Consider the following 12676-nt stretch of genomic DNA (forward strand, 5'->3'; position numbering starts at 1 on the left):
GCTGTTTCTTTTAAGACAAACACCATCTTAAAACAATTACTAAGTATAAAAGGCAGAACTCGCTCTCCTTGCCTCCCTCCCTCCCTCCCTTCCAGCCTCTGAGCCCTACAGGTGAAGCAGAGAGATGTGCTGTTGCTGGAAGCAGAACCAATGAATCTTTTAAAGTTATTTATACCATAGAAGGGAGCTTGAAAGAATCTCTCTGGGGAGATGTCCCTGACTGAGTAAAAGGTTTTTATTTTGCTGTGACAATAATAGTTCTCAGGTTTGAGAAGTGCATGTGTGAATCAGTCATAAAATGATGTTCTGGGTTCAGGTTTATTTTTTATCAAGATCTGGGTAGAGGACAAGGAGAGTTTTTAATAGATCAAAGATAAAAATCCTTCTTTGTTTCCCTAATCCCATCATAAATTTGGGGGTATCTTTCCCGTGTATCCTTTTATAGTTTCACCACCTATGCTAATAATAAACCATGAATATATAGTTGTGCTTTCTTTGGCTTTACTTGCTTTGTCCCAACACTGATCTTTGAGATCCCTTTAGGTGAGCACTTCCAGATCTATATTTCCTCATGCTCCATTGTGCCACCATTAGGCTGATAAGCTTCCTAACAATGTTTTGTAACTATAGACGGTGCTGTAGTGAACAACACACTCGTGTGTCCATGTTTCCTGGCACTCGGGAGGCAGATGCAATGTGGTAGAAGCAGGGTGTGGAGTGTGGCTCTGCCGCTTACTAGCTGTGTGACCTTATGGTAAGTTACCTGACCTTTCTGTGCCTAATTTCCTCATTTGTAAATTGAGGGGAAATAATAGTACCTACTATTATGGTACAATAGTTCAGTGATGAAAGCACTTGGGATAGTGCCTACTACAACATGAAAACAAAATAAATATTAGCCATTTTCATCTTCAAATGAACACCCCTGGATGTATCTTTGTTGGCCCAGGATGTGCACAGCTTAAACATTACTGCAAGTTTCTCTCCCAGATCAATGATGTCTGAAAATTTCTGCTTTCTCACATATTCATTAATGCAAGAATTTTAAGACTTTTTCTCCCCAGGATGGGGTGAGAACAATTCATTTCACTTTTTGGTTTGAACAGCATTATTGCTTAAATGAAATATGCTCGAAAATAGGATTGCTGCCCTGGCCCTGGCTAGTGTGGCTCACTCAGGGGGTTGAACACGGGCCTAAGAACTAAAAGGTCGCTGGTTCAATTCCCAGTCAGAGCACATGCCTAGATTGTGGGTCAGGTCTCCAAGTAGGGGCATTGGAGAGACAACCAATTGGTGTTTCTCTCCCTTACACTTTATAAATAAATAAATAAATAAATAAATAAATAAATAAAATCTTTTTTAAAAAAAAGAAAACGCAATTGCCATCTAGTGGTGGGCAAAGTAGACTGCAGTTACGGGGTAAAAGCCAAATATGGGTAGATATACATACATGTATCTGTAGGAACTGGGGAATTTAGTTTTTAACTAAAAATCAGATGGGTCTGATTTGAATTATAGTAACTGGATGAGAGTGTTTCTATTACTTTCTGCCCATTTTTAGGCAGTTTGATGACTTTCACTTTTTCTAGTACAGCGACATGGAGACCTGTCTGCATGGCCCTGTGAGGCTTCCTACAACTAAATGAAGCTGAGTCACTGGCTCAGAAAAGAGAAGTGAGAAATTAGGAACAAAGCTGTTTACAAACTGGCAGGAGACTGTGGCTCCAAGCAGGGCAGGATTGCTCCTATTCTTGAGCAATCCTAACTTCCTAGTGGAGAGACGGTCAAGTGCATGCATCAGGGCTGCTTCAAACCACCACAGAGGGCTGACCTCAGAATCTCAGTTAACTTCTTTCCAAATCATGGGCTTGGACTGTCTGCTGCAAAGACTTCTGAAGTCATAGTCCAAAAAGATTTCAGGGTGCACAAAAATGTTATATATTAATCATCAAAGACACAGATACATTTTAAAAGATATATACAAAAATGTTCCATGAACAATAAAGGTGTAAAAAAAAGTAATATTGCTGAACTGTTATATAGCATGTCTTTAAATAAGTACAATTACTAAATTAGTGGACTACTAAAAGTTAAGAAAAGGAAACAAGAGTCTAAACCACAAGCAAAGTTCTGTTGTAATTAGAAACATCCATTCAGGCTGATCACAGTAGTTCCACAGCTCCAGACTCTTGTCTGTGATGGTGCTTTTGCCTAGAATAATTCCTTGCATCTCTTTGTTCAGCCAAATCTTGTTGATTATTGCTTGTAATCTACCTCTATCACTTAACCATTTCAGATGTGTATATTACCTCCCTAGTCATTGGGATACATCAACAGCACTGGACAAATGTGAAGCATTCACTGCATATATACTGCTTGTTAAAGAAACTGTCCTACCTGTCAATGTTTTCTTTTCCATTACCATAATCAGCAGTTATACGTAAGGAGTGGGTTTGTTTGTTTTTTAAACAAGACTTGGGTAATGGCTACAGAACAGGATAGACAGCACAGGTGGTCACAGATTGAGAGAACTGGGTGCATCTTGAATTCAAAATAAAGCAAGTGAGTGCCAGCCAAGATGGAAGTGTAAGTAGAAACCCTTCACTTCCTTGCACAACCAAAAGGAGAATAACAACCAATATAAAAGCAATAAACAACCAGAAGCACCAGAAAATCAAACTGCATAGAACTCCAACAACCAAGGAGTTAAATTAAAAATCAACCAGAACAACCAGACCATAAGGCGGCAGACTGCACAGGCCAACCTGACTCAGAAAAACCGAGGCAAGGTGGTGGACCAGGTGGGTGGGGCTGGCTGAAGTTGAAACTGAGACTCAGAGCTGAGTGTGGACTATGGTAGGGGTTGCTGAGGTGGGAGAAACTCCCAGTCTCACACAAGAGAGTTCGGTGGAAAGTGAACTAGAGATAAGCAGGCGAGCTGCATTGTTCCCTCTCTGGCCCCACCCCCACAGGCAGCACCACAGCTTGGCAAGGAGGATTGCCCCACTCCATTGAATACCTAATGCCCCGCTCCCTTACAACTTGCTAGGTGCACCAAGACAAAGAAATTGTCACAAATTAAAGAACAGAGCAAAACTTCAGAAAGAGAACTAAGCGATGACGAGGTACCCAACCTATCTGGAGAATTTAAAGCCCTGGTTATCAAAATGCTCACAGATCTGATTGAGCTTGGTCAAAAAATGAAAAAAAAATGAAAGATACCCAAAATGAAATAAAGCAAAATATTCAAAGAACCAACAGTGACAGGAAGAAAACCAGTACTGAAAACAATGATTTGAAACAAAAGGAAGAAATAAACATCTAACCGGAACAGAATGAAGAAACAAGAATTCAAAAAAGAGAGACTTACAAACCTCTGGGACAACCTGAAACATTCTGATATCCAAATTATAGGGTTGCCAGAGGAGAAAAAACAACAGCAAGAAATTGAAAACTTATTTGAACAAATAATGAAGGAAAACTTCCCTGATCTGGTGAAGGAAATAGACTTCCAGGAAGCCCAGAGAGTCCCAAAGAAATTGGACCCAAAGAGGAACACACCAAGGCACATCATCATTAAGCTATCCAAACTTAAAGATAAGGAGAGAATCTTAAAAGTAGCAAGAGAAAAGGAGACAGTTATCTACAAAGGAGTGCCCATAAGGCTATCAGCTGATTTCTCAAAAGAAACCTTGCAGGCAAGAAGGGGCTGGAAAGAAGTATTCCAAGTCATGAAAGGCAAGGGTTTGCTCTATCCAGCAAAGCTTTCATTTAGAATGGAAGGGCAGATAAAGTGCTTCTCAGATAAGGTCAAGTTAAAGGAGTTCATCATCACCCAGCCATTATTATATGAAATGTTAAGGGGACTTATGTAAGAAAAAGAAGATAAAAATATGAACAATAAAATGACAACAAACTCACAACTATCAACAAATGAACCTAAAAGAAAAGAAAAGCAACAAAAATAAAAACTAAGCAAACAGCTAGAACAGGAGCCAGAATCAGAGAAATGGACATCACATGGAGAGATTTCGGTGGGGAGTGGGAAGGGAGGAATAAGGGGGAAAAGGTACAGGGAAGAAGAAGCATAGTTAGTAGGCATGGAATAGACAGGGAGAGATAGGAAATAGAGGACTCCAAGAACTTACATGTAGGGGAATGCTGGAGGGTTGTGAGAGCAGGGCAGAGGGGAGATAAAGGGGGGAAATTGGGAAAAAATGTAATAGTATAATCAATAAAAATACTTAAGAATAATAAAATAAAGCAAGTGGAAGAAGTAGACAAAAGACACACAGAACAGTTTTAAAACAGATAAAACAACAATCCAGGGGAACTGCCCTGGCCCAGAACAATAGAAAAAGAGCTGAAGCTGCAAATGGCCCACCAGAGACATTGCGGTTAGTTCTGGACAGCCCTTTGCTGAGAGTCTGTGAGTTCCATGAGCTGAGTGATTTGAAAATAGGTGCAGAACTAGAAGAGCCAGACAGTGAAGCAAGAATTGTAAAATGGGACTTGTGCCGCAGCAGAGATGGACAGGGTGGTAAAAAAAAAAAAAAAAAAAAAAAAAGCATACGGTGGGGAGTTAGAAGTTATTAATCCCTTCACCCCACAAATTGAGTGCCTATGTTGTGCCAGCTTGCGAAAGACACTGAGGATCTAGACAGACATGGAGTTTATGGTCTAGAGGAAGGCAGGCAATTAACAGGTGAAAAAGTAGTAGGAAAATTACAGATTGAGAGGCATCATGAAGAACCAGAATCACAGAGTCAGCTAAGGGATTGCAATGTTGGATCAAGTGGTCAGAGAGAATTCTTCCGAAGAGAGACATGTAAAATGAAACCTTAAAGATGAAAACTGGCCAATGTAAAAAGCTACAGGAAACGTGTTCTCAAAGCCTAGAAGGAAGAAAGTTCACAATCTAGAGGAGGGACATCAGTAAGACAACAGGGTAGGTCAGGAAGCAGTGAGGAAAAGGAAGGAATGGCAGACTAGGAGCAGGTGGGGAGTCAGGTGATGCCAAACTTCACTGGCCATGAAAGAACATTGGATTTATTTTAAGAAAGGCGGAAAGATGGGGTAAGCAGTGGAATAAAGTGATCTCATCCCGTTTCAAGATCACTCTTGCTTGGAGAGTAGAAAACAGGGGCAAGAGTTGAGGCAGAGACCATGGAACTATAGCTCATGGACCAAGTCTGGCCTGCTGGCTGTTTTTGTATGGTCTGTGTGCTGAGAATTATTTTCATATGCCACGTGGAGTTGACTGAGAGGCCTCGCCCCCTTCTCATGTAGCTTTCCTTCCAAATGCCTGGGGATCATTAATATAGTTTGGAATTCTAGCTATCTCATATCACAGATGGCAGCTACCACGTAAGTGCAGAGACTCTGAACTGTTTTTAAAAAATATATATTTCTTTTTTTATTTACTGATCTTAGAGAGAGGAAGGAAGAGAGAGAGAGGAACACTGTTTCGTTGTTCCACTCATTTATGCATTAATTGGTTGATTTTTGCATGTGCCCTGACTGGGTATTGAAGCTACAACCTTGGTATATCAGGAAAAAGGTCGAACAAACTGAACCACTCAACCAGGGCAAGACTCTGAACTGCTAATGACGTATATGTGACCCTCATCTTGTATCTGGCTCTCTAGACTCAGTTCATGTTCCCTGTTCTATCAGCTCCCTGGTTCTTCAGTGGTGATCTAGTTCCCACAGCATTTGACATAAACTTCTGTGTTAGAGTTCACATCTATTTGTACGTCCATCTGTCCCACTGGACAGTGAGCTTGGTCCAGTTTCGTATTTCCTCTACAAAGGACCTGACTCACGGCAGACACACAGGCTGTGCTGGTTCATATAGCAACAGTCTTGCCCTGTCCATCGCCCCTCAGTTCTCACTTTCAGATGATGGTTCAATGAAATTTGGGTCCCCAAAAATTCATTGGTTGAAGCCCCAAATCCCGATGTGATGGTATTTGGAGGTGGGGTCTTTGGGGCTGATTAGGTCATGAGGTTGGAGGTTAGTATCCTTACAAGAAGCCAGGGAGGTACCTTGCTCTTTTTTCACCAAGTGAAGACCTATCAAGGAGTCAGTGGCAGTCTGCACCCCAGAAGAGGGCCCTCACTAGAACCCAACCACGCAGGCTCTCTGATCTCAGACTCACGGCCTGTGAGAAAGAAATTTCAACTGTTATAAGCTACCCAGTCAATGGTACTTTGTTACAGCAGCCCAAGCTGACTAAGACAGATGGGTTTTTAGAAAAAAAACTGAGAACTGCCTGAAGGTTTTATCTGGCTACAGGGCAGGCCAAAGTTCTGTGGAGTTAATTCTGTTGGCCAGGGAAACACAGGAGGTGATGGCTGAATAGCCCAGCTTCCTTACACCTCAGGTGGGACAACTCTGGGGCATGTTCTATATGGCTGCCCTGAGCTTCCCAGTTGGCTAGGCCCAGCGGTAACCTGCTCATTAACTCTCCTTGTACTGGCTGTCTTCTCTTCCCTGTTTCACTTTCCTCTGACAATATCAGTATTAAACTACTGTCTCAGGGTCTATTTCTGAGACAGTTGGTGAGATGGTTGGATGTATGAATGAGGATGCTTAGCAGCAAAGAAAGAAACAGAAGCCAGCTTGTCTGCTGTTTCCTAGTACATGCTGCTGCTCTAAATTATTTTGGAGCACGTGCATAGCCAACAGTTCCGACACAGAAAAAAGCACTTCTCAGCTGTCCTTACCATCCTACTATTTGTCATCCCATCCATCTGCTGCCCCCGTGAAACACCCCCGCCACACACACACACATCAGCTAAAACAGTGCACTGGGCTTGGAATTGGTTGAGAAAACATGAAGTCTATAGAAGAGGAGAGAACCCAAAAAGCAACTGTGTGGACCATGGTGGTAGCCACACAAATCTGCCTCTTTAGATAGATAGCAGGACTCCTGGAGCCCAGAAATCTCTCTAAGGAATTACTAGGTAGCAGGAGTGTGGGGCAAGCCCTGGGAGTCATGAGCAGCTGGGTAAGTTCCCTTCACCCATCTCCTCCCCTGTACTTGGTGCTCTTCACTCCTTCCTTTAGCTGGCTTTGCATCAGCTACTTCTTGTCCCCTCTTTGGGAACACAAGCAATTCTCCAAACACAGAATTGGATTTGTTTAAAGTTGCTGTTATTTTTTAATGTTTATCTATTAGTTCTCCAATCAGTTTTCCATGTAGCAGGAGTTGAAAAAAAATGTGTGGATTTCGATGCCTATGGCCAGTTTTAGGATGTTCCTAACAGAACAGTGTCCCTGAGAGCTGGGGATTAGATGTTTCTTTTTCCTCAGAAGGAAAGGGTCACTCTAATAGCAAGGATATTTTGATCTTAGAAGAGTGGATACTTATATATTCATTCATTGAACAAATACTTACTGAGTGTCTATTAGGACCCAGGCACTGTCCTGAGGTCCAGGAATAAAGCAGTGAGCAGAACAAACAAAATTCTTCACCTCCACGGAGATTACAGTCCAGTGGGATAGATGGACAATAAACAAACACATGTCAAATGTCAGGGAAGTTTCGGTGCTATATGAAGAAAAGCAAAGGAAAGGAAATAGAGACAGAGGCTACGATCTGACTTGGGGTGGTCAGGGAAAGGATTCCAATTACCCATTGCAGCATAACAAAACACCTCAAACTAGGTGATTGAAGCAACAATCATTTTATTATCTCTCAAGTTCTGCGTACTGACTGGGCTCATCTAGGTGGTTCTTCTGCTCTTCACAGATTTTTGCTGGGGCTGCAGGGTGCTGCTGCTTTACTGAGCTGGAACATCCACATGACTCACTGACACGTTTGATGTCTTGGCAGGGAGGGCGAGAAGGCTGGGCTTCTCTGGGATGTCCATGTAGTCCCAGGACTTTCCTTCTCCAGGTGACCCGTCTGTGTGGCCTCTCACATGGCCTTTCCAAAAGACTAGTCAGACCTCTCACATGGCAGCTCAGCACTCCCCATATTCAAAAGCAGAAGCTGCCAGGCTCATGCCTGGAGTTGGTCCAGCATCACTTCTGACGTTCTGTCAGTTAAAGTGAGCCATGGGACCAACACAGATTTGGCACAAGAGGTAACCCCTGGGAGGCAGGGTTCACCATGCAGACCCTGAAATAAAAATGTGCCTGGGATGTGTGGGGAAAGCAGAGTCCATGGTGGCCGGGGCTGAGAGGTGAATGATGAAATCAGGAGGCAACCAGGGGCCAGAGCCTCTCAGTGCTGCAAGCCATGGAAAGGGATTTGGGAGTTATTCTTGGTGTGATGGGAAGCCCTGGCTGTGCCGGGATTCTCAATAGTCCCCTGACCTGGATGCTGCTGGGTCCTAAGCTTGTGGTGATACTCCCCCTCAGCTTCTCATTGAGGCTTCTCAGGATCACCCTGTTTAAACTGCAGCTTCCTCTCCCTGCACCTTCTCTGTTTGGTGATTTCCCGCAGCCTTATTTCCCACAGGGCCACCTATGTTCTCATATTTTACTAATTTGTCTTAACTATTTTCTACCTTCTGCTTCCAGAAAATAAACTCAAAAGTGGCAGGGATTTTTGTCTGTAGGCCCACAACTAATACTTGTATGAATGAACTAGTAAGTCACTCTCTGTAGACCCCACTGGGTATAAAACCATGCTTGGGACACATGGGGTGGGTGTACCTAGTAAATACTAAATGACTGATTAGTTTGGCAACAAAATATCTTTTATAGTTCCACTCCTCTTATCGAAAGTTACCTTCCAGTAAGCAATTATCCAGGGAAAGTGAAGAAGAAAAGAAACAACAAGACTTTTAAGCAGCCTAAGTAGTGACTAATGGTCACAAGATACCCGCTTACTTCACCTATAGTTCTAGTGTACTTGATAAACTTGTTGAGGAGTGGCAGCAATGAAATAAGAAAGAAAGTGACCCAAACTCAAAATGCAAACTGAAGATGCAGAACAGACCGGGCTCTAGGCTATAGGGACAAGCCATGCCTACAAAAGGGTATGACCATGGGCAATATTTACAATGATGACTATGTGACTTTTAACAGCAGTTGGGGTTTACTGTCTTGTGTTTAAGATGAGAAAGTAAACATATACAAGAAAATTTTTCATTCAAAGCAAAGAGCAGGCACTCTAGTGGTGACAGAAAACACCTCTCAAAGGGCTCCAGCCCCCATCCCACCCCCAACCTCCTTTCCTGTGGCAGCTCCTTCTTGTTCTTCATGTTGGTTCCTCTTCAGTCCCCAGTTGCAACACCAATGTGCCCAGGGCTCTTCTCATTGCTGAAATGATTGCCTCCAGCTTTATGGCTTTATGCTTTCTGTGGTCCAGCAGCCACTGCACTTGCCATCTCTACCTCATACCCTGTCCCCAAACTCCCACCTCCTACAATTGTCCTTGTGCTCACCAGACACTTTGAAATCTCTTAATTGGCCTGAAAAGATCCCACCACAACCGATCCCACGTCTCCCCTGACCCAGTTCCTCAGGCACAGCGACTCTTCCAGTTAGTTGCTCAGGCCAGAGGCTTTGGAGTGGTTCTTGACTCCTCTCTTTTTCTTATAAATAGTGTGACTGTGTCATTCATTGTGTAAACTGGTACTGTCCCAGACAAGTAAGGATGCATTGTCTGTCCATTAACCTACATCCAGTTCACCAACAAACCCAATTAGCATGTTTTTAAAAACATATCCAACATCTGGTCCTTCTCAGCACCTTTTCTTGCACTATCACCCTGGCCCAAGCATTCATGGTGTCCTGCCTTTACTGTTGCAATGATCTCCTAATTGATCTCCCCACTTCCACCCATGCCTCTCATCTTTAAATCTATTCTCACAGCAGCCTCATCAAGTCCATTAAAACATAAGTGAGATCATGTTACTCCTCTGCTCAAAATTTTCAATGGTTTCCCAATTCATTAGGAAGAAAAGCCAAAGTCTTTACAATATCCTGCCCTAGTGACAGGCTCCCTACAATCTCTTACCTTGTCTACACACTTTCTCCCTTTCTTTTGTCACTTTGATAAAGCTATGCTTGTCCTCCTGCTCTTCAAATAAGTTAGATATACCCCTACTTGCTGGACTTTGCCTTTGCTATACCTTCTGTCTAGGACACTTCCCCAGATAATCACAGGAGCTTGTTCCCTGGCTTCCTTCAAGTTGCACATACCTGAGCCCTTAATCTCCAGTGACTTCACATATCCATCCTCATCCCAGCCCTTTCTGCCTTACCTGAAAGATTTTATTTTCTAAGAATTGCCACAGTGTCTTCCTTGAAGACTTGGATCAAGATGGAGGCATATGTAAACATAAACACACTTTGCATCGTCACACAACTACAGCAAAAATTACAACTAGACTACAAAATAATATCACCCAGATTCATCAGAAAATTTAGCTGTATGGAAATCTGACAACCAAGGATTTAAAAGAGCTGCATTCATTCACACAGGTAGGAGGAGCTGAGACACGGAGAGGCATGGAGAGATGAAAAGGCAAGGAGAGGCAGTGGAGTGGGCAGTCCCACATTCACACGTGGTGAATAAAAATCAGGAGGATGGATACCTTGGGAGCAAGCAATCCCAGCCTCAGACCAAACCACAAAGCCCAGGGTTCCAACACCAGGAAGATTAAGTCCCCATAACTTCTGGCTATAAAAATGAGTATGGGATGGAGTGGTGGAAGAAACTGCAGGATTCTCAGGAGACTCTTCTTAAGGGGCCCACAAAGGTCTCAGGACTTAGGCAGACCTACCCCTTCTGGGATTCAGCACCAGGGCAATAGCTGGAAGGGTACACATGCCATACAGGGAGAAAGTGAAGTTACTGGTAACAGGGTGAGACCAGAAGACAGCTTCCCCCAGGGCACACCTCCAGAGTCCAGGCAGAAGCATTATGCCCTGTCTGAACCCTCCCCTATATAGAGCCACAAAGTGGTGAAATGGGTTGCCCCACCCTGGCAATTACCTAGGGCTCCACCCCACACCGTTTACAAGCCTTTTCTCAATAGGTCACACTACTAAGACAGGGAGTCAAAACAGCTCTACCTAATACACAGAAACAAACACAGGGAGGCTGCTAAATTGAGGAGACAAAGAAATATGGCCCAAATGAAAGAACAGAACAAATCTCTAGAAAAAGAACTAAACAAAATGGAGATAAGTAACCTACCAGATGCAGAGTTCAAACCACTGGTTATCAGGATGCTCAAGGACTCACTGGCTATTGCAATAGCATAACAAAGTCCAGGCAGGAATGAAGGCTGTATTAAGTGAAATAAAGAAAAATCCACAGAGAACCAACAATGGAGGGAATTAAGCCAAGAATGAAATCAACCATTTGGAACATAAGGAATAAAAAAGCATTCAATCAGAACAACAAGAAGAAAAAAGAATTTTTTTTAAAAAAGGATTGAATAAGGAGCCTCTGGGACATCTCCAAACATACCAACATCTGAATCTTAGGAGTACCAGAAGTCAAAGAGAAAGAGAAAGAAGTTGAAAACTTATTTGAAAAACTAATGAAAGAAAATTTCCCTATTATGGTGAAGAAAGTAGACACACAAGTCCAGGAAGCACAGAGAGTCCCAAACGAGTTGGACCCAAAGAAGACCTCACCAAGACACATCATAATTAAAATACCAAAGTTTAAAGATAAAAAACCTTAAAAGCAGCAAGAGAAAAGCAGGTAGTTACCTACAACAGAGTTCCCATAAGACTATAAGCTGATTTCTCAAAAGAAACTTTGCAGGCTAGAAGGGCCTGGTAAAAATATCCAAAGCGATGAAAAGCAAGGACCTACAACCTACATTATTCTATCCAGCAAAACTAACATTTAGAATTAAAGAGCAGATAAAGTTCTTCCCAGACAAGGTGAAACTAAAGGAGTTCATCATTACCAAACCATCATTATATGAAATGTTGAAGGGAACTATGTAATAAAAAGAACATCAAAATTATGAACATTAAAATGGCAACAAATGCACAACTATCAACAACTGAATCTAAAAAAAATTATTATATGAAATGCTAAAGGGAATTATACTAGAAAAAGATCAAATCAATGAACATTAAAATGGCAATAAATTCACAACTATCAATAATTGAATCCAAATAACAAACTAAGCCAACAAGCAGAACAAGAACAGAATAATAAATATGGAGAACATTTGGAGGGTTATCAGCTGGGAGGGAGAAGGGGAAGAACTGGGGGAAAGGTGTAGGGATTAAGTAAAAATTGGTAGGTACAAAACAGACAGGGGGATGTTAAGAATAGTATAGGAAATGGAGAAGCCAGAGAACTTACACATATGACCCATGGACACGAACTAATGGTGGGATTACTGAAGAGAGTGGGAGTACCAGGTGGAGGGGGGCAATGGGGGAAAATTGGGACAATTGTAATAACATAATCAATAAGATATATTTAAAAAATAAAAATGCCCATAGCAATTGGCATGTTCCCACAGCTCTTCTGGAACCACTCTTCCCATCAGAAGGAAGTCTTATTCTCCACCCCTTCAATATAGACCTGCCTTAGGAACTTGCTTCTAACAGATAAAATGGAGCAGAAGCAATGCTTCAGAAGGCAGCTCTTTGTAGGTGATACAGACTTCACCTCCTAGGATTATCCTAGGACATTCTTCTTGAAACCCATCACATCAGAAGAAGCCCAAACTAGCCCAC

This window comes from Sturnira hondurensis, unplaced genomic scaffold (assembly GCF_014824575.4).
Source record: "Sturnira hondurensis isolate 20B ecotype Veracruz unplaced genomic scaffold, ASM1482457v3 Scaffold0019186, whole genome shotgun sequence".
Taxonomy (NCBI): domain Eukaryota; kingdom Metazoa; phylum Chordata; class Mammalia; order Chiroptera; family Phyllostomidae; genus Sturnira; species Sturnira hondurensis.